The sequence below is a fragment of the Aotus nancymaae genome, unplaced genomic scaffold (genome assembly GCF_030222135.1).
Source record: "Aotus nancymaae isolate 86718 unplaced genomic scaffold, 86718_ANA_hifiasm-v0.15.2.pri h1tg000004l, whole genome shotgun sequence".
Classification (NCBI taxonomy): domain Eukaryota; kingdom Metazoa; phylum Chordata; class Mammalia; order Primates; family Aotidae; genus Aotus; species Aotus nancymaae.
In genome coordinates this window covers 60,523,702-60,544,490 of record NW_026988415.1, presented here as the reverse complement: position 1 = coordinate 60,544,490, position 20,789 = coordinate 60,523,702, and positions in this window count along the sequence as shown.

The window sequence follows — 20,789 nt, the reverse complement described above, 5'->3', positions numbered from 1 at the left end:
GACTGTCCCTTCCTCAATGTATGCTCTTGGTGCAAGTGTAAAAAAAACAGTTGCCTGTGAGTGTGTGAAATTATTTCTGTATTCTTTATTCTGTTTGGTTGGCCTGTGTGCTCATTTTTAGGCAAATAACTATTATGTTTTGAATGCTATAAGTTTGTAGTACATTTTGAAGTCAATTAGTGTGATGCCTCTACCATCTTTATTCTCGGATTTCTTTGGCTATTTAGCGTCTTGTTTTGTTCCATATAAATTTTAGGATAATCTTTTCTTTCTGTTAAGTATGGTGCTTTGGAAGGATTAAAACAAAATGGCAGAATAGAAGGCCACCAGTGATTTCCCTCTCACACCTGCATGGACACCTGTATTTAACAACTATCTACATACAAAAACAGAAACTTTGTAAGAACCAAAAAATCAGCTAAGGACTCACATGGTTTTAACTTCATATCATTTAAAGAGGCACTGATGTGTTAGAAGAAACAATCTCGAATCACTGACACTACCCCTCCCCCATCCTTGGCAGTGGTAGCATGGTATGGAGAATGGTTCCGTGCCCTGCAGAGAGGAAGAATCAGCAATTGTAAGGCATGAAACTCAGTGCTTCTTTTTTTATAGCATAAAAGAAAACCAGACGAACTCAGCTGATGCCCACACATAGAGGGAGCATTTAAACCAGCCCTAGTTAAGTATGGAGTCATGGATATCAGCAGTCAGAGCTTGAGTTCCTGCAAGCCTAGTCACCACAGGTTAAAGTGCTCTGGGGCTCCAAATAAACTTAAAAGGCACTCTAGGCCACAAAGACTGCGACATACAAGCAAATCCTAGTGCTGAATTCAGCCCAGTGCTAATGGACTATGGGATGGAGGCATATAGCCTATTGAGACATCAACTGGGATGGCTGTGGGAGTGCTGGCATCATCCTTCCCTTAACCCCAGGCTACACATGGATCCTAAAGATCCCTCTTCTTTCTACTTGACAAGAGGGAAGGTTGGGAAGGACTTTGTCTTGCATCTTGGATCCCAGCTCAGCCACAGCAAGATACAGCACTGGTTAAAATCATGGCTCACAGATGATATGTCTAAATATATCAGTGATTTGAGGTAGATTTTTCTACCTCTTCAGTCCCTGTTTCAGCCATATGACATTAAAACCAGGTACTGTGAGTGCTTACCTGATTTTGTGGACCAGAAGAGAAACTATTGACTTGAAGGCAAGGATCCACAGCTAACTGTGGACTCTTGGGGTCTGAATAACCAGCATGAAGTTAAGGGTTTTTTATGAGACCCTGAGACTTGAGAGACTCAGCACATCCTCAGATGACTGGGGTGTCTACAGGGTGAGACTCCTTCTGCTTCAGAAATGTGAAAGGAAATGTAAAGGGATCTTTGTCTTGCAACTTAGGCAACAGCTTAGCCACAGGGGATAAGAGCACAAAAGAGCCTCTTGGGGTCCCCATTCAAAGATTCAACTCTTGAAGGCATTTCTGGACCTGCCTTGGGCAAGACAAGTTCCCACTGGCCTGAAGGATGAGTCCAAGGCCTGGCAGCATTTACACAGCTAAATGAACAACCTAAGGCCTTAGGAAACATAGGCAGAAGTCAGGCAGTAATCTCTGTGGGCCTGAGGTGGCAGTGGCCATGACGTGAGGCTCCTCTCCCTTTGGAAAGGGGAGGAAAGCATGGGGAATAACTGCATCTTGTTGTTTGAGTGCCAGATTAGCTACATTACAGTAGAACACCATGTTGAATTGTAAGGCTTTTGACTCTAGTCTCTGGCTCCTGGATGGCACCTTAGACCTGCCTGAGGCCTGGGGGACTTCTTTGCTCTGAAGGGAAGGACACAGGCCTGGCTGGAATTACCACCTGCTGACTGTAGAGCCCCAGGGCTCTGAGCAAACAGAGGCAGTAGCCAGGGAGTGGTTACAGAAGGCCTTGGACAAAACTCAGTGCTGTGCTGGCTTCAGGTTTGACTCACAGAAAACCTGGTGCTGTTGGCCACAAGAGTGCTTGTGTCAGTCCATCTTCAGCTCCAGGTAGCTCAGAACAAAGAGAGAAACTCTGTTAGGGAGAAGGTAAGGAAAGAGAACAAGAGTCTGTGCCTGGTAATCCATATGATTCTTTTAGATTTAATCCAAGACCATCAAGGTGGTACCTTAAGAGTCTAAAAGAACCACAGTGTTACTGGTCTTGGCATCCTTTCCAAAACAGATACAACTGAGATCACAACACCCAGGTCCTTTCTATTATCTGGATAACCCTTCCAAGGACAGAGAAAAACAAAAGTAGACTGTGAACAGTACAATTAATACCTAACTTTTCAATGCCTAGAGACAGATGAACATCTACAAGCATCAGGATCTTTCAGGAAAATATGACCTCACCAAGTAAACTAAATAAGGCACCAGGGACAAATAATAGAGAAACAGATATGTGTATTTTTCTGGCAGAGAATTCAAATAGCTGTGTTGAGGAAACTCAAACAAATTGAAGATGACACAGAAAAGAATTCAGAATTCTGTCAAAATTTTAAAAAGATATTTAAAATTGAATAAAGAAATTGAAATCATTAAAAAGAATCAAGCAGAAATTCTAGAGTTGAAAATGTAATTGGCATATTGAAGAATGCATAAGAGTTTTTAATAGCAGAATTGATTGATAAACCAGAAGAAAAAAATAGTGAGCTTGAAGACAGGCTATTTGAAAATTCACACTTAGTAGAGACAAAAAAAAAATGAACTACTCCTACAGGGTGTAATAAATACCCTCAATAGGGTGAATCTAAAAGTTATTGGCCTTAAAGGGAAAGTAGAAAATGAGTTAGAGATAGAAAGTTTATTCAAAGAATAATGACATGGAACTTCCCAAACCTAGAGAAACATATCTATATCCAAATTCAAGAAGGCCATAGAACACCAAGCAGATTTAACCCAAAGAAGACTACCTCAACATATTTAATAATCAAACTCACAAAGGTCAAAGACAAAGAAAGGATCCTAAAACCAGCAGCAGAAAAGAAACAAATAACATACAATGGAGCTCCAATAGGTCTAGCAGCGGACTTCTCAGTGGAAACCTTACAGGCCAGGAGAGAGTACATGATATATTTAAAGTGCTGAAGGAAAAGAACTTTCACCCTATAGTGACATAATGGAAACACAAGATACCAAAACCTATGGAGATCAGCAAAAGCAGTACTAAGAAAGGGAAGTTTATTGCTCTAAGTGCCAACATCAAAAAAATTTAAAAAAAAAAAAAAGCTTCCAATAAACAGATGAACAATGCATCTTGAAGAAACAGAAAAACCAGGAGAAACCAAACCCAAAATTAGTAGAAGAAAAACTTAAAGATCAGAGAGGAAATAAATGAAATTGAAATGATGAAAATGATACAAAATATCAATGAAACAAAAAGTTGATTTTGAAAAGTTAAACAAAATTGACAAATCTTTAGCCAGATCAATGAAGGAAAAAAGGAAGAAGACCCCAATAAATAAAATCAGAAATGAATAAAGGAGACATTACAACTGATATCACAAAAATTCAAAGGGTCATTAGTGGCTGCTGTGAGCAAATATATGCAAAAAAACATAAACCAAACAAACAAAAACTTATAAAATTTAGAGGAAATGAACAAATTCCTAGGGACACAAAACCAATCAACCAAGATTGAAACACACACAAAAAAATCCAAAAACTTGAACAAACCAATAACAAGTAACAAGATTGAAGCCATAAATCATACCTCAACTATTTCAAAGGAGAGGAGAGAATACTTGTAAACTCATTCTATGATGCCAGCATTACCCAAATACAAAAACAAGAAAAAGACACATAAACAAACAAGCAAACAAAAGCAAAAAACAAAAAAACCCTGCAGACAAATAACTCTGATGAATATTGATGCAAAATTTCTCAACAAATTACTATGATAGCAAATCAAATTCAACAATACATTCAAAAGATGATTCAGCATGACAAAATGGAATTTATCCTAGAAATGCAAAGATAGTTCAACATTGGCAAATCAATGCAATACTTCATATAAACAGAATGTATAACAAAAACCACATGATCATTTCAATTGCTATTGAAAAAGTGTTTGATAAAATCCAACATCTTCTATAATAAAAACCCTCAGAAAACTGGGTATGGAAGGAACATACCTCAACACAATAAAAACCATGTATGTCAGATTCACAGCTAGTATCTTACTGAATGCTGAAAAAATAACATCCTTTCCTCTAAGATCTGGAACACAACAATGAGATATACTTTCACTCCTGTTATTTAACATGGTACTTGAAGTCCTGTCTAGAGCATTCAATCTTGAGAAAGATAGAAAGTACATCTAAATCTGAAAGGAAGAATTCAAATTATCCTTGCTTGCAGGTAATATGATCCTATATTTGGAAATGTTTAACAACTCCACAAAAAACTATTAACACTGATGAACAAATTCAGTAAAGTTGCAGCATACAAAATCAACATACAAAAATCACTAGCATTTCTATATGCCTATAGTGAAAAATCCAAAAAAGAAATACAAAAGAAATAAAAAATGTAATTCCATTTGTAATAGCCACAAATAAAATTAAACACCTAGGAATTAACCAATGAAATGAAATAGCTCTATAGTGAAAACTACTAAACATTGATAAAATTCATTGAAGAGGGCACCAATAAATGGAAAGTTATAGTATGTTCATGGATTAGAAGTGTCAATATTGTTAAAATGTCCATTCTATCCAAAGAAATATACAGATTCAATGCAATCCCTGCCAAAACATCAGTGATACTGTTCACAGAAATAGAAAAAAAAAATTCTAAAATTTATATTGAACCACAAAAGACCCAGAATAGCCAAAGCTATCTTAAGCAAAAAGATCAAAACTGGAGGAATCACATTACTTGACTTCAAATTATACTACAGAGATATAGTTAACAAAAAACCATGACACTGACATAAAAACAGGCAGACCAATAGAACAGAAAATCCAGAAGCAAATCTACACACCTACAGTGAACTCATTTTTGACAAAGGTGACAATAATATATACTGAGAAAAGAAAATCCCTTCAGTAAATGATCCTGGGAAAGCTACATATCGATATCAATATCCAGAAGAATATAACTAGAACCCTTTCTCTTGCCATATTCAAAAATCAAACCAAAATGAATTAACAACTAAAATCTAAGACCTCAAACTATGAAACTTCTATAAGAAAACATTGGGAAATCTCTCCAAGACATACGTCTGAGCAAAAATTTCTTTCTTTCTTTTTTTTTTTTTTTTAGATGGAATCTCGCTCTGTCACCAGGCCGGAGTGCAGTGGTGTGATCTCAGCTCACTGCAACCTCTGCCTCCCAGGTTCAAGCAATTCTCCTGCCTCAGCCTCCTGAGTAGTTGGGACTACAGGCTCGTGCCACCACACCCAGCTAATTTTTGTATTTTCAGTAGGGATGGGGTTTCACCATGTTGGTCAGGATGGTCACGACCTCTTGACCTTGTGATTTGCCCACTTCAGCCTCCCAAAGTACTGGGATTACAGGTGTGAGCCACTGCGTTCAGCCAGTCTGAGCAAAAATTTCTTGAGCACTATTCCACAAGCACAGGTAACCAAAGAAAAAATTGACAAATGGGATGATGCCAGCAAAGCTAGATATTCATATGCAGAAGAATATAATTAGAACCCTATCTCTAGTCATATTCAAAATTAAAGCCAAAATGAATTAACAACTAAAATCTAAGATCCCAAACTATGAAATTACTACAAGAAAACATTGGGAAAACTGTTCAAGACATTGGTCTGAGCAAAAATTTCTTGAGCACTTTTCAACAAGCACAGGTAACCAAAGCAATAATGGACAAATGAGATCACATCAAGTCAAAATGCTTCTCCACAGGAAGGGAAACAATCAACAAAGTGAAGCAAAAACCCAGGGAATGGTAGAAAATATCTGCAAACTACCATCTGACAAGGAATTAATTAATTAATTAATTATCCTTATATAAGGAGTTCAAATAACTTATAGGAAAAAGTCTAATAATCTGACCAAAAAATGGGCAAAATATTTGAATAGACATTTCTTAAAAAAAAAGATGTACAAATGGCAAAGAGGCGTATGAAAAGATGCTCAATATCATTGATTATCAGGGAAATACAAATCAAAACTAAAATGTGATATCATCTCACCTGAGTTAAAATGGCTTATATCCAAAAGAGAGGCAATAACAAATGCTGGTGACGACATAAAGAAAAGGGAACCCTTGTATGCTGTTGGTGGGAATGTAAATTAATAAAACCACTATGGAGAACAGTTTGAAGGTTCTTCAAATATCTAAAAATTTAGCTACTATACGATCCAGCAATCCCACTGCTGGGTATATACTCAAAAGAAAGGAAATCAGTATCTAGAAGAGATATTTGCAGTCCTATGTTTGTTACAGCAGTGTTTGCAATAGCTAAGATTTGGAAGCAACCTAAGTGTCCAACAGATGAATGGATAATGAAAACATGGTACTCGTACACAATGGAGTACTATTCATCCATGAAACAAAATGGCATCCAGTCATTTGCGACAACATGGATGGAACTGGAGATCTTCGTGTTAAGTGAAATAAACCAGGCACGAAAAACAAACATCACATGTTCTCACTTCTTTGTGGGATCTAAAAATCAAAACAATTGAACTCATGAACATAGAGAGTAGAAGGATAGTAAGAAGAGACTGGGATGGTTATTGGGGGTTGACAGGGGGAGGTGGGAATGGTTAATAGGTACACAAAAACATGGAAAGAATGAATAAGAACTACTATATTATAGCACAATAGGGTGACATAGTTACTAATAACTTAGTTGTATATTTAAAAATAACATAAAGAGTGTAATTGGATTGTTTGCAACTCAATGGACAAATGCTTGAGGGGATGGATACCACATTCTCTATAATGTGTTTATTTCACATTGCATGCTTGTATCAAAGCATCTCATGTACCTCATGAATATATACACCTACTATGTACCATGAAACATTATATCTATCTATAAATAAATAGATAAATACATAAAAATTAAAAATTAAAAAAGTATGATATTTGGAATCCAAGTGTTTCAGAGTCTGCAGGTATAAGGCTCAAGTCTTTGCATTTTAAACAAATTACTTAACTCCATGATTCTTATGAATTTGTAAGTTTGAGAACCATTGCCTTAAAGAAGTAGGGGTAGGTTAACTCAAATAAGGTACTATTGCATAATCTTTTTTAATGGAAAACACACTGCCCTGGCCAGGAAGAGACCTAGAGTGTAGTTCTGGTTTTACTGCTTATTTTCTATGAGATCTTGAGTTAATGATTCATCTCTTTCAGCACAATTATTTTTCTGTATATTTCTGAGAGATTTGATCCAAAGAGACTCTAATTGCTTCTTCAGTACTAATATTATATAAATCTACACAGAGAATATTAAATTAATGAACTTGTTTTATGAAGTCAGAGTATCTAGCACCCATTAAAATGTCTAACACATAGTATCAATTAAATGAATATTAATTAGATGAATGCAGACACAACATATAATGAAGTTCAAGCAGGACTGAAATACATTCTCAGTTGATCAACATGTAATGGACAGTGCTTTAAGGAAAGCTAACAAAACATTTGGAAGCTATCTTTAAACCTGTGAGGACAATCACATATTTTACTCACATTGTATCTTGGTGGCCATCTGGGATAAGTACTTCGCTGAATAGAACTTAGTTGGATCTGATTCAACTCATAATTATCCTTTTACACATAGTTTCATTTGGCAGCTACATCTCATTGAAGTCTCCTCCCAGTAACTCCCCACCAATCCCTTAGCAATCATACCATGACATTTAACACTTAATTGTGTGATGTCTTTCAAGTTACATTTCATCTGTTTAAGCCTAGTTTTTCAAGGTACATCAAGCTCCTGGGAGCCAGAGATCATAACCCTTCCCATATATCCAGCATTGCCCATATAGATTTTAATACCTAGTCAACCAGTAAATACTTGATTAACAGGTGTTAAACTTTTGCATTTCTGCAGTGCTTTGTAAATTATAAAGTGTTTTTAAAAGTAGTTCATTTCATTTTCACAACCACTATAAGAGGCAGTCAGATAAGGTATTATTAATCCCATTTCATAAATAAACTGAGGCATAAGGAATTTATAGAGTGAACAAATAACACATGCCAGTGCTCTTTCTACTATACCACAGGACATTGTATCTTATTGTTGAAAAGAGAGGCAAGAACATACATTTTAGGATCCAAGAACTTTTCTTTCTTTTTAATTATACTTTAAGTTCTGGGGTACTTTATACCTGTGCCATGGTGATTCATCCATCACTCCATCATCTACATTAGGTATTTCTCCTAATGCTATCCCCCGCCAGCCCCTAACCCCCGGCTATCCCTCTCCTAGTCCCCCACCCCCAACAGGCCCCAGTGTATGATGTTACACTTCCTGTGTCTATCTTAAAAATTTCAGCCCCTTCTAATAAAAACGTTTGTACTAGAGAAAGCCAATAAAAAAATTTAGGATACTAAATGCATAGGACTTTATGAGTTTCTAATTAGGATAAGGAGAAATATTAATGATTGGATAGTAGCTTTATTGCATTTTAGACTTGATATTTTCTTCATTATAGAGTTTTCTAAATTTCTGTACCTGAATTCTTTTTTTTAATCTTCCTGATTTCCAGTAAACATTTGTATCCAAATGGGTCAATATTTCTTATCTAAGTGAACCTGAGGTCTCTTGCTTCTTATGTCTTAACCTTTTGCTATTGTCTTTGTTTCTTTTTTTCAAGTTAATATATTGGTGAATGCTTTTAAACTGAAAACTGAATACAAACATTTATGAAACCATATAAGAAAATGAATTAATTGAAATATTTACTTAATTTTTCCAAGACATTTTTCCAAGTGGTCTTCTCACTACCAATCAAAGAGCGGCTATGGAAACTGGGCAAATATGGTACATTATCTTTTATTTAATAAAATATTGATACTATACAACATTTTAAAGAAATAGCTATTTCTTTAAAAATTGATTTGACTTTATATATATTATCTATGTTAGTAGATATAGAAAAATAGCCCTATGTGAAATAAACAGGTTTACCAAAGGTAAATTATCCTTTCCTCTGATCCAGTGTGCCAGCAGAGATACAGGTTGTGAAATCCTTAATACAAGAGTAAACTAGGTACTTTAAAATGGCATATGATTAGAAAGATAACTCTTAGAAAGCAAAATGTGTCCAAATGATCCCAGTACTTGGGTCGTTTTTCAAAACCTTGTCCCCCTCCCTCCCTCCTCTCTCTAGTAGTTCCCAGTATCTATTGTTCCTATCTTTGTGTCCATGTGTCACTGTTTAGCTCCTATTTAAAAGTTGAAACATGTGGCATTGGGTTTTCTCTTCCTGCCTTAATTTGTCTACACAATATACCCAGGTAATAAACCTGCACTTGTATCCCCTGAACCAAAAATAAAAGCTGAATTAAAAAAAAAAAAAGAAAGAAAAATGTGTGTCCGTGAATAGGCTGGAAGGAGAGCTACATTTAAATTTGTAATGTGCAGTTAGAACAAAAAATGACAGAGATTTCATGATAAATACAATATGCTTTATAAAAATGCATTAATGTATTTATTCTAGAGCCAGTAATAAGTGACTACAATTCACTTGATTGAAAACTAATCAGGAGCAAAAACAAAGTAAATATACTAAAATTTCTGTAACTGATTTCACAGATTTGTGTCAGATATTCACCTGCATGCATACACAGATTAAGCTGGAGACCAACATTTGATATATAAAGTCAAATGAATTTTTAAAGAAATAGCTATTTCTTTAAAATGTTGTATGGCATCACTATTTTATTAAATGAAAGATAATGTACCAGATTTTGCCAGTTCCCATAGCAGCTCTTTGATTGGTAGTGAGAAGACCACTGCTCTGATGCAATGAGAAGACCACTGAGGGCATAAACAATAAAATTGTACTGCTCGTTGAATGTGAAAACTGTGCTAGTCATATATTATATATAGGTGAAGTTGTTTTGAGTGCTGTTTTGATTCTCCTAAACTTTTGCCTTGAGCCATCTCTGCCCCGGGGCACAATTGCTAGGTTGAAGTTGTCTTTGACTTCCTTCAATATCCTTTTCTGGAAGTAATAATAACAGTATTAGCTAACATTTACTGATCACTTACCGTGTCCTAGGCACTATACTAAGCACTTCATGAAAGGTAATTATATTCCTCACAAAAACCATATGAGATAGTTACTATCTATCATTGTTCACATCTTGCAAAGAAACTGAAATACACAGAGGTCAAATAACTTGTCCCAAGACCACACAGCCAGTAAGTGTTAAAACTGGGACTTGCCCCCACAACTTAACTCTTAAAATATTTGATCCTAACTCCTTCATTATACTACTGTACCCACCTTTAACCTTCTAGGTTTTAGAATTGAGAATTTCCTCTCTCCTGCCCATCAGCCACTTACTGGACTCAGTGATAATTCCCTCGAGACTTCTAGAGGTTCTATATTTATCCCTCTCCAGTTTTAGAATGGATGCAGTGGCTCATGCTTGTAATCCCAGTAGTTTGGGAGGCCAAGGTGGGCAGATCACTTGAGGTCAGGAGTTTGAGACTAGCCTGGCCAACATGGTGAAACCATATCTCTGCTAAAAATACAAAAAAAAAAAAAATAGCTGGGTTTGGTGGTAGTCACCTGTAGTCCCAGGGGCATGGTAGCAGGCACCTGTAGTCCCAGTTACTCCAGAGGTTGAGGCATGATAATTGCTTGAACCTGGGTGACAGAGGTTATGCTGAGCTGAGAAATTGTGTCACTGTACTCCAGCCTGGGCAACAGAGCAAGACTCTATTTAAAAAATAATAATAAAAATAAAAGGCAGTCTAGGCCACAAGGACCGCAATGCTTAGGTGAATCCTAGTGCTGAACTAGGTCCAGAGAGTGTGGATTGGAGGTGGGGTTTGGGGACATGTTGAGATAATGTGTTATCTTTCTGGGTTCACAAGGGGGCGTAGTTTTAAGGGCAAGAACTTCCCAGTGCCATGCCCCCCTCCCATCTCTCTCCATCTGGAAGATTTAACGGTTTATGTTTGAATTTCACAGGCATGGGGAGAAAACTAAAAGTCAGTCACCCCAGCGGAAGTTTAAAGGAACTCCTTTCATTGGCCAGAGGAACTTGGGGAGGTGGGAATTTCTCCCAGGGTAGATTCTCCTACTCCTTCACTCACACAAGATTTCTAGCTCTCTGGAATCCCCTCTCACATAGTGGGAGCTGTCTTTCCCCTCCTGGATTTCCTCTCTGGGGTCCCCTTCCACCCAGTGTGGAAGCTGTCTTTCCTCTCCTGGATTCCACCTTTCTGGATTCTCTCATTCAGTGTGAGGGAAGTTTTCCTTCTCTGGTTTTCTCCCTCTGGGAACCCTTCTCACTCATTGTGAGAGCGGCTTTTCTTTCTCTCATTCAGTGTGAGAGCTAGCTATTTCTTTCTCTCTCCTCCTCCTTTTTCTCTCTCTACCTAAATAAATCACATTCTACAAACACTTTTGGGTCCAGTATTTACTTTTACGAGTGCAGTGCACCATGGTCTCCTCTCCCATTCTTGAGGAGTGATAGACCAAGAACCTGGAGAAATGTCCTCTTAGGGGAACTGAGGGCTCCTCTGAAACCCTGAACCCCAATAATGTGATATACTGAGATACCAGCTCAAGCAGCCCAGGGAGTGCTAGCATCACCCCTTTCCTTACCCCAGGCCACACAGCTTCTGGATCCAACAGAGACTCCTTCCTTCCACTTGAGAATAAGAGAGGGAAGTGTTAGGAGGACTTTGTCTTGTATCTTGGATGCCAGCTCAGCCACAGCAGAATAGGACACCAGTCAGAGTTGTAACCCCTGTTTCAGGCCCACCAGACCACATTTCTAGACACATCCTGGGCCAGAAGGGAACCTGTTGTCTTGTGGGAAAGGACTCAGTCTTGGCAACACTTATCTTCTGCTAAGTGAAGAGACCTTGGGCCCTGAATAACCTCCAACAATACCCATGTACTACATTGAGGGCCTTGGTGAGCCTCTGAAACTTGCTGGCTTCAGGTGAGACTCAGAACATAACCAGATGTGGTGGTTATGGGGCAAAACTCCATCTGCTTAAGAAAAGCAAAGAAAAAAGTAAAGGTGACTGTCTTGCACCTTAGGTACCAGTACAGCCACACAGTGTAGTGAACCAAACAGGCTCCTGTTGTCCCTGATTACAGGACTTGACTGTTGGACAGCATTTCTGGACTTGCCCTGGGCCAAAGGAGTGTCCACTTCCCTGAATGGTGAGTCCTGGACCAGGAAGCATTAGCAGCAAGATGACTTAAGAGTCCTTGGGCCTTAAGGAAACATCAGAGGTCATCTGGCAGTACTCCCCATGGCCTGTGGTGGTGGTGGTGGCTACAGGGTGAGGCTCCTCTGCCTTTGGAAAGAGGAAAGAAGAGTAGAAGGATTGTGTCTTGGGGTTTCTGTGTCAGCTTAGCCACAATACAATGGAAGACCAGTTATACTTCTAAGGTTTTGACTCTAGTCCCTCACTCCCAGATGGCACTTCTGAATCCACCAAGGGCCTGAAGGACCTCATCAACCTGAAGGAAAGGAAACACACCTGTCTGACTTTGCCACCTGCTGATTATAGAGCCTAGAGCCTTGAGTGACCATAGGCAGTAGCCACGGAGTGGTTATAGCAGGTCTTGGGTGAGACCCAGTGCTGTGCTGGCTTTAGGTCTGAGTCAGTGCCATCATAGTAGTTAGTGGTGATGTTTGTGTAACTCCACTGCCGGCTTCAGGTGGCTCAGAACAGAGAGAGAGATAGACTCTGTATGTTTGGGAGAAAGTACAGGAAGAAAAAAAGAGTCTCTGCCTGATAATCCAGAGAATTCTTTTGGATAGGTCTGAGGCCATCAAAGCAATACTTCTATGAATCTGCAATAACTAGAGCATTAGTGAGCTTGGGTTGCTTCCTAAATCAGATACAGCTTAGATCACAGCATCTAATTCCTTTCAAATATCTGGAAGGCTTCTTCAAGAAGTACAGCTACAAATAATCTCAGACAGTGAACGCTACAATAAATACCCTACTCCTCAATGTTCAGACACTGAAGAACATCTACTAGCATCAACACCATCCAGGAATACATGGCTTCACCAAATGAACAAAATAAGACATAAGGAACCAGTTCTGGAAAAATAGAGATATCTGACCTTTTGGACAGATAATGCAAAATAGCTATGTTGAAGAAACTCAAAAAAAATTCAAGATAACACAGAGAAGGAATGCATAATTGTATCAGATACATTTAACAAATAGATTGAAATAATTAAAAAGAATCAAGCAGAAATTCTGTAGCAGAAAAACGCAATTGGCATACTTAAAAATGCTTTGGAGTCCTTCAATAGCACAATTGACGAAGAAGAATTAGTGAGCTTGAAGACAGGCTATTTGAAAATGCATAGGCAGAGGAAAAAAAATGAAGCAAGCCTACGGGATCTAGAAAATAGCCTAAAAAAAGCAAATCTGTTAAATAAGAGTTATTGGTCTTAAAGAGGAGGTAGATAATGAGATAGGGGTATAAAGTTTATTCAGAAGGATAATAACAGAGAACTTCCCAAACTTAGAGAAATAGATCAATATCCAAGTACACAAAGGTTATATGACACTGAGTAGATTTAATCCAAAGAAGACTACCTCAAGGCACTTAATAATCAAATTCCCAAAGGTCAAGGATAAAGAAAGGATCCTAAAAGCAGCAAGAAATAATGAGTGAATATCATACATTGGAGATCCAATATACCCAGCAGCAAACTTTTCAATGGAGACCTTACAGGCCAGGACAGAATGACATGACATATTTAATGTGCTAAAGGAAAATAACTTAAACCAGAATAGTATATCCAGTGAAAATATCCTTCAGACATGAAAGAGAAAAAAAGACTTTCTGAGAGCAGCAAATGCTGATGACTTCATAAACATCAGACCTGTCCTACAAGAAATACTAAAGGAAGTACTTCAATCAGAAAGAAAAGGACATCAATGAACAATAATCACCTGAAGATACAAAACTCATTGGTAATAGTAAAGAAAAAAAAAAACCACAGAATACTATAACACTACAACTGTATTGTGTAAACTACTCCTATTCTGAGTAGAAAGACTGAGGAACCTAACAAGAAAAACCACAACAACTTTTCAAGGCAAAGACAGTACAATCAGATATATTAATAAACTGAAACAACAAAAAGTTAAAAAGTGGTAAGAAGAAGTTAAGGCATAGAAGTTTTAGTAGGTTTTTTTATTTTTGCTTATTTGTTTATGCAAATATTGTTAAGCAGTTATTAGGTTAAAATAATGGGTTATAAAATAGTATTGTCAAGCTTCATGGTAACTTCAAACTAAGAAACATACAATGGATATGCAAAAACTAAAAAGCAAAAACCTAAATCATATCTCCCGAGAAAATCACCCTCGCAAGAGGAAGACAGGAAGGTAAGAATGAAGGAAGAAAAGACCATAAAACAACCAAAAAAAAATTACAAAATGGCATGAGTAAGTCATTACTTATCAATAATAATATTGAATGTAAATAAATGAGACTCTGCAATTAAAGACACAGGCTTCCTTAGTTTTCTTGATGAAAATCAAGACTCATTGATCTATCTCCTACAAGAAACACACTTCATCTATAAAGACACACATAGACTGAGAATAAAAGGTTCAAAAAAGATCTTCCATGCCAATGGAAACCAAAAAAGAGTAAGTGTTGCTGTACTTATATCAGACAAAAGAGATTTCAAAACAAAAACTATAAAAACAAATAAGGTCACTAGATAACTATAAAGGGGTCAATTTAGTAATAAGATATAATACTTTCAAATACATATGCACCAAACACTGGAGCATCTAGATATATAAAAGAAATATTATTAGACCAAAAGAGAATGATAGACTCCATACAACTATAGCTGGAGATTTCAACACCAGTTTAATCACTGGATAGATCTTCCAGACAAAAAATCTGAAAACAAAGAAACATAAGACTTAATCTGCACTATGGACAAAATGAATCTAATAGATATTTATATAACATTTCATCCAAGAGCTGAAGAATACACATTGTTTTCCTCAGAACATGGATCATTTAAAAATAGACCATATTATAAGTCACAAAACAATTTGTAAAACATTAAGAAAATTGAAATAATATCAAGTATCTTATCTGACCACAAAGGAATTAAACTAGAAATGAAAAACAAGAAGAATTTTGAAAACTATACAAATAGATGGAAAATAAACTTAAACCAATATGCTCCTGAATGACCAGTGGGTCAATAAAGAAATTAAGAAGGAACTTTACAATTTTTTTGAAACAAATGGTATTGGAAATATAACAATCCAAAACCTATAGTATGCAGAAAAGCAGTATTAAGAGGCAAATCTATAAATGTAATCCATCACAAAAACAAAACCAAAGACAAAAACCACATGATTATCTCATTTGATGCAGAGAAGGCCTTTGACAAAATTCAACAGTCCTTCACGCTAAAAACTCTCAATATATTAGGAATCAATGGAACGTATCGCAAAATAATAAAAGCTATTTATGAGAAATCCACAGCCAATATCATACTGAATGGGCAAAAAATGGAAGCATTCCCTTTGAAAACCAACACAAGACAATAATGTCCTCTCACCACTCCTGTTCAAAACAGTATTGGAAGTTCTGGCCAGAGGAATCAGGCAAGTAAAAGACATAAAGGGAATTCAATTAGGAAAAGAGGGAGTTAAATTGTCTCTATTTGCAGACGACATGATTGTATATTTAGAAGACCCCATCATCTCAGCCCCAAATCTCCTTTAACTGAGAAGCAACTTCAGCAACGTCTCAGAATACAAAATCAATGTGCAAAAGCCATGAGCATTCCTATACACCAATAACAGAGAAACAGAGAGCCAAATCAGGAGCGAACTCCCATTCACAATTGCTACAAAGAGAATAAAATACCTTGGAATACAACTAGCAAGGGATGTGAAGGACCTCTTCAAGGAGAACTGCAAACCACTACTCAAGCAAATAAAGAGGACACAAACAGATGGAAAAACATTCCATGTTCGTGGTTAGGAAGAATCCATGTCGTGAAAATGGCCATACTGCCCAAAGTAATTTATAAATTCAATGCTATCCCAGTCAAGCTACCATTGACCTTCTTCACAGAACTGGAAAAACCCACCTTAAACTTAATATGGAACCAAAAAAGAGTCCGCATAAAAAAGCTGGAGGTATCACGTTACCTGACTTCAAACTATACTAAAAGTCTAAAGTAATCAAAACAGCATGGTACTGGTACCAAAACCGAGATGCAGACAAATGGAACAGAATAGAGGCCTTGGAGGTAACATCACACATCTATAATCATCTGATCTTTGACAAACCTGAAAAAAAAAAAGCAATGGGAAAGGATTCCCTATTTAATGAATAGTGTTGGGAAATCTAGCTAGACATATGCAGAAAGCTGAAACTGGACCCGTTCCTTACACTTTATACTAAAATTAACTCCAGAAGGGTTAAAGATTTAAACATAAGACTTAACACCATAAAAACCCTAGAAGGAAACTTAGGCAATACCATTCAGGACATAGCCATAAGTAAGGACTTCATGACTAAAACACCAAAAGCAATGGCAACAAAAGGCATCTAATTAAACTTAAGAACTTCTGCACAGCAAAAGAAACTATCAATAGAGTCAACCAGCAACCAACAGAATGGGAAAAAATTTTTGCAATCTACAGAACTGACAAAGGGCTAATATCCAGAATCTACGAAGAAGTTAAACAAATTTACAAGAAAAAGAATAAACAACCGCATCAAAAAGTGGGTAGAGGTAAAAAAAGACATTTATGCATCCAACAAACATATGAAAGAAAAGCTCATCACTGGTCATTAGAGAAATGGAAATCAAAACCACATTGAGATACCATCTCACGCCATTTAGAATGGCAATCGTTAAAAAATCAGGAGACAACAGATTCTGGAGAGGATGTGGTGAAATAGGAACACTTTTACACTGTTGGTGGGAGTATAAATTAGTTCAGCCATTGTGGAATACAGTGTGGTGATTCCTCAAGGATCTAGAAAGAGAATTACCATTTGACCCAGCCATCCCATTACTGGGTATATACCAAAAGGATTATAAATCATTCTATTATAAAGACACATGCACATGTATGTTCATTGTGTCACTGTTTACAATAGCAAAGACTTGGAACCAACCAAAATGCCCATCATCAGTAGACTGGATAAAGAAAATGTGGCACATATACACCATGGAATACTATGCAGCCATGAAAACTGATGATTTCATGTTTTTTGCCAGGACATAGATGAAGCTGGAAACCATCATTCTCAGCAAACTGACACAAGAACAGAAAACCAAACACCACATATTCTCAGTCATAAGTGGGTGTTGAACAGTGAGAACGCATAGACACAGGGAGGGGAACATCACACACTGGGGCCTGGTTGGGGGCAGGGCTAGTGGAGGGATAGCAGGGGGTGTAGGGATTGGGGAGGGATAATATTAGGAGAAATACCTAATGTAGATGACAGGGGGATGGATGCAGCAAACCACCATGGCATGTGTATACCTATGTAACAATCCTGCACAAGAGCACATGTACCCCAGAACTTAAAAGTATAATTAAAAAAAAGAAAAAAAAAACTTCAAATGTACATTTAATGTTGCATCTTGAAAAAGTAGAAAAGCAGTAGGAAACCAAATCTGAAATTAGGAGAAGAGAAGAAATAATAAAGATCAGAGCAGAACTAAATGAAATTGAAATTAAAAAACAAACAAACAAAGATCAATGAAGCAAATTTTTTTTTGAAAAGTTAAACAAAATTGATAAAACATTAGCCAGATAACTAAGAATGAAAGAGAGAAGATATAAATAAATCAGAAATGAAAAAGCAGACTTTACAACTTTTACTATAGAAATTAAAAGGATCATTATTGGCTACTATGAGCAACTATATGCCAATAAATTAGAAAATCTAGAAGAAATATCAACAACCTGCTATGATGGACCCAGGAAAGTCCAAAATGTGAACACACAAATAAAGAACAAGATCAAAGCCATAATAAATGTCTCCCATTGAAGAAAATCTCGGGACCTGATGACTTCACTGCTGAATTCTACCAAACGTTTAAAGAAGAATCAATACCAGTCCTACTCAAACTTACAAAAAATAGAGAAGGAATATTTCCAAAGTCATTCTACAAGGCAAGTTATTACCCTGATACCAGAACCAAAGGCACATCAATAAAAAGAAAACTGTAGGCCAATATCCCTGATGAATATTGATGCAAAAATACACAATAAAATACAAGCCAAGATAATATAATAATATGTTAGAAAGATTATTTATCATGACGAAGTTGGATTGATCCCTGGGATGCAAGCATAGTTCAACATACACAAATCAATCAATGTGATACATCAACATAATGAAGGATAAAAACTGTATGAGCATTTCAATTGATGCTCAAAAAATCATTTGATAGAATTCAACATCTTTTCATAATAAAAACCCTGAAAAAATTGGGTATAGAAAGAACATACCTCAACATAATAAAAGCCATATACGACAGACCCACAGTTATTATCACATTGAATGAGAAAAAGCTGAAAACCTTTCCTCTAAGATCTGGGATAAGACAAGGATGCCCACTGTAAACACTGTTCTTCAAAATAGTGCTGCAAGCCTTAGCTAGAGCAGTCAAACCATAGAAAGATAGAAAGCATAAGCAAATTGGAAGAAAAAAGTCAAATTATCCTTGTTTGCTGATGATATGATCTTAGATTTGGAAAAATCTAAAGACTCCACCAAAAATATTATTAAAATTGATGAACAAATTCAGGAAAATTGCAGGAGAAAAAAATCAACATACACAGATTAGTACTATTCCTAAATGCCAACAGTGTACAATGTGAAAAATAAACATAAAAAGTTGCTCCATTTATAATGGCCACACATTAAATATCTAGGAATTAAGCAAAGAAGTGAAAGATTTCTATAATGAAAACTATAAAACACCAATGAAAGAAATTTAAGAGAACCACCCCCCAAATGGAATACTATTCCATGTTCCGTTATTGGAAAAATCATTATTGTTAAAATGTCTATACTACCCAAGGCAATCTACAGATTTAATGCAATTCCCATCAAAATACTGATGGTATTCTTCACAGAAGTATAAAAAACTAATCTAAAATTTATATAAATCACAAAAAAACTAGAATAGCCAAAGCTAGCCTAAGCAAAAATAGCAAAACTGGAGAAATGACATCGTCTTACTTCAAATTATACTACAGAGCTATAGTTAACAAAACAGTATGGTACTGGCATTAAAACTGACAGACCAGTGTAACATAGTAACCCAGAAGCAAATCCACATACCTGCAGTGAATTCATTTTTGACAAAGTTGCCAAGAGCATATGCTAGGGAGAAGAAGATCTCTTCAATAAATGGTTCTAGCTAGGAAAACTAGATATCCATATGCAAAAGAATGAATAGACCCCTATCTCTTGCCATATACAAAAATTAAAGAAAAGTGGACTAAGGGCTTAAATCTAAGACATGAAACTACTATAAGAAAATCTTCAGGAGATTTGTCTGGGCAAACATTTCTTGAATAAGACCCCAAAAGCAGAAGCAACGAAAACAAAAATGGGCAAATGGGATCATATCAAGTTAAAAAGCTTCTGTACAGCATAGGATACAATCAACAAAAAGAAGAGAACACCCTCAGAATGGGAGAAGATATTTGCGAACTACCTATCTGACAAGAGATTAATCACCAGAAAACATAAGGAGCTCAAACAACTCTACAGAAAAAAATATAATAATCTGATTAAAAAATGGTCAAAAGATTTTAATAGACATTTCTCAAAACAGACAAATGGCAAACAGACACAAGAAAAGGTGTTCAATATCACTGATCATCAGAGAAATGCAAATCAAAACTAAAATGAGATATCATATCACACTAGTTAAAATGGCTTATATCTAAAAGACATGTAATAAAAAATGTTGGTGAGAATGTGGAAAAAAGGAATCCTTGTACAGTACTGGTGGAAATGTACACACCTACTGCGTACCAACAATAATTCAAAAAATAAAAAATGGGAAAAATAACCTGAGATGAATAAAATGCTTCAAAACAAGCAAACAAACAAACGTCAAAAGAAACAAAAAACATTTTCCCCCTCTGAGTCTAAATGTAATTGAGGAGAAATAACTTTGTGACAAATTCACATGGGAAAGTGCTCTCAGTACATTTTTAAGAGAAAAAGCAGGACACATATCTACATATTCAGCAAAATTCCAGTTTTGTAAATATACATTTGAGAACATAATATGTGGAAGAAAGGACTAGAATGAAATATTCTAAAATGTAATAACGATTCTTAGTGGGTGATGGGATTACAAGTGGTTCTGTGTTTAAATATTTCTTTTTACATTCTCTAAAATTTCTGCAATTAACGTTTATTACTTTTATAAAGAAATATAAACAAAAATGTGAAACTTCCTTAGTTTCATTTGATGTGAAAAATGTCATTCGATCTCATGAACTTATATCCATTGACTTCTCTTTTAAATAGAATTGCAATGGTATTTATTGACTTATCTAAAATCAAATT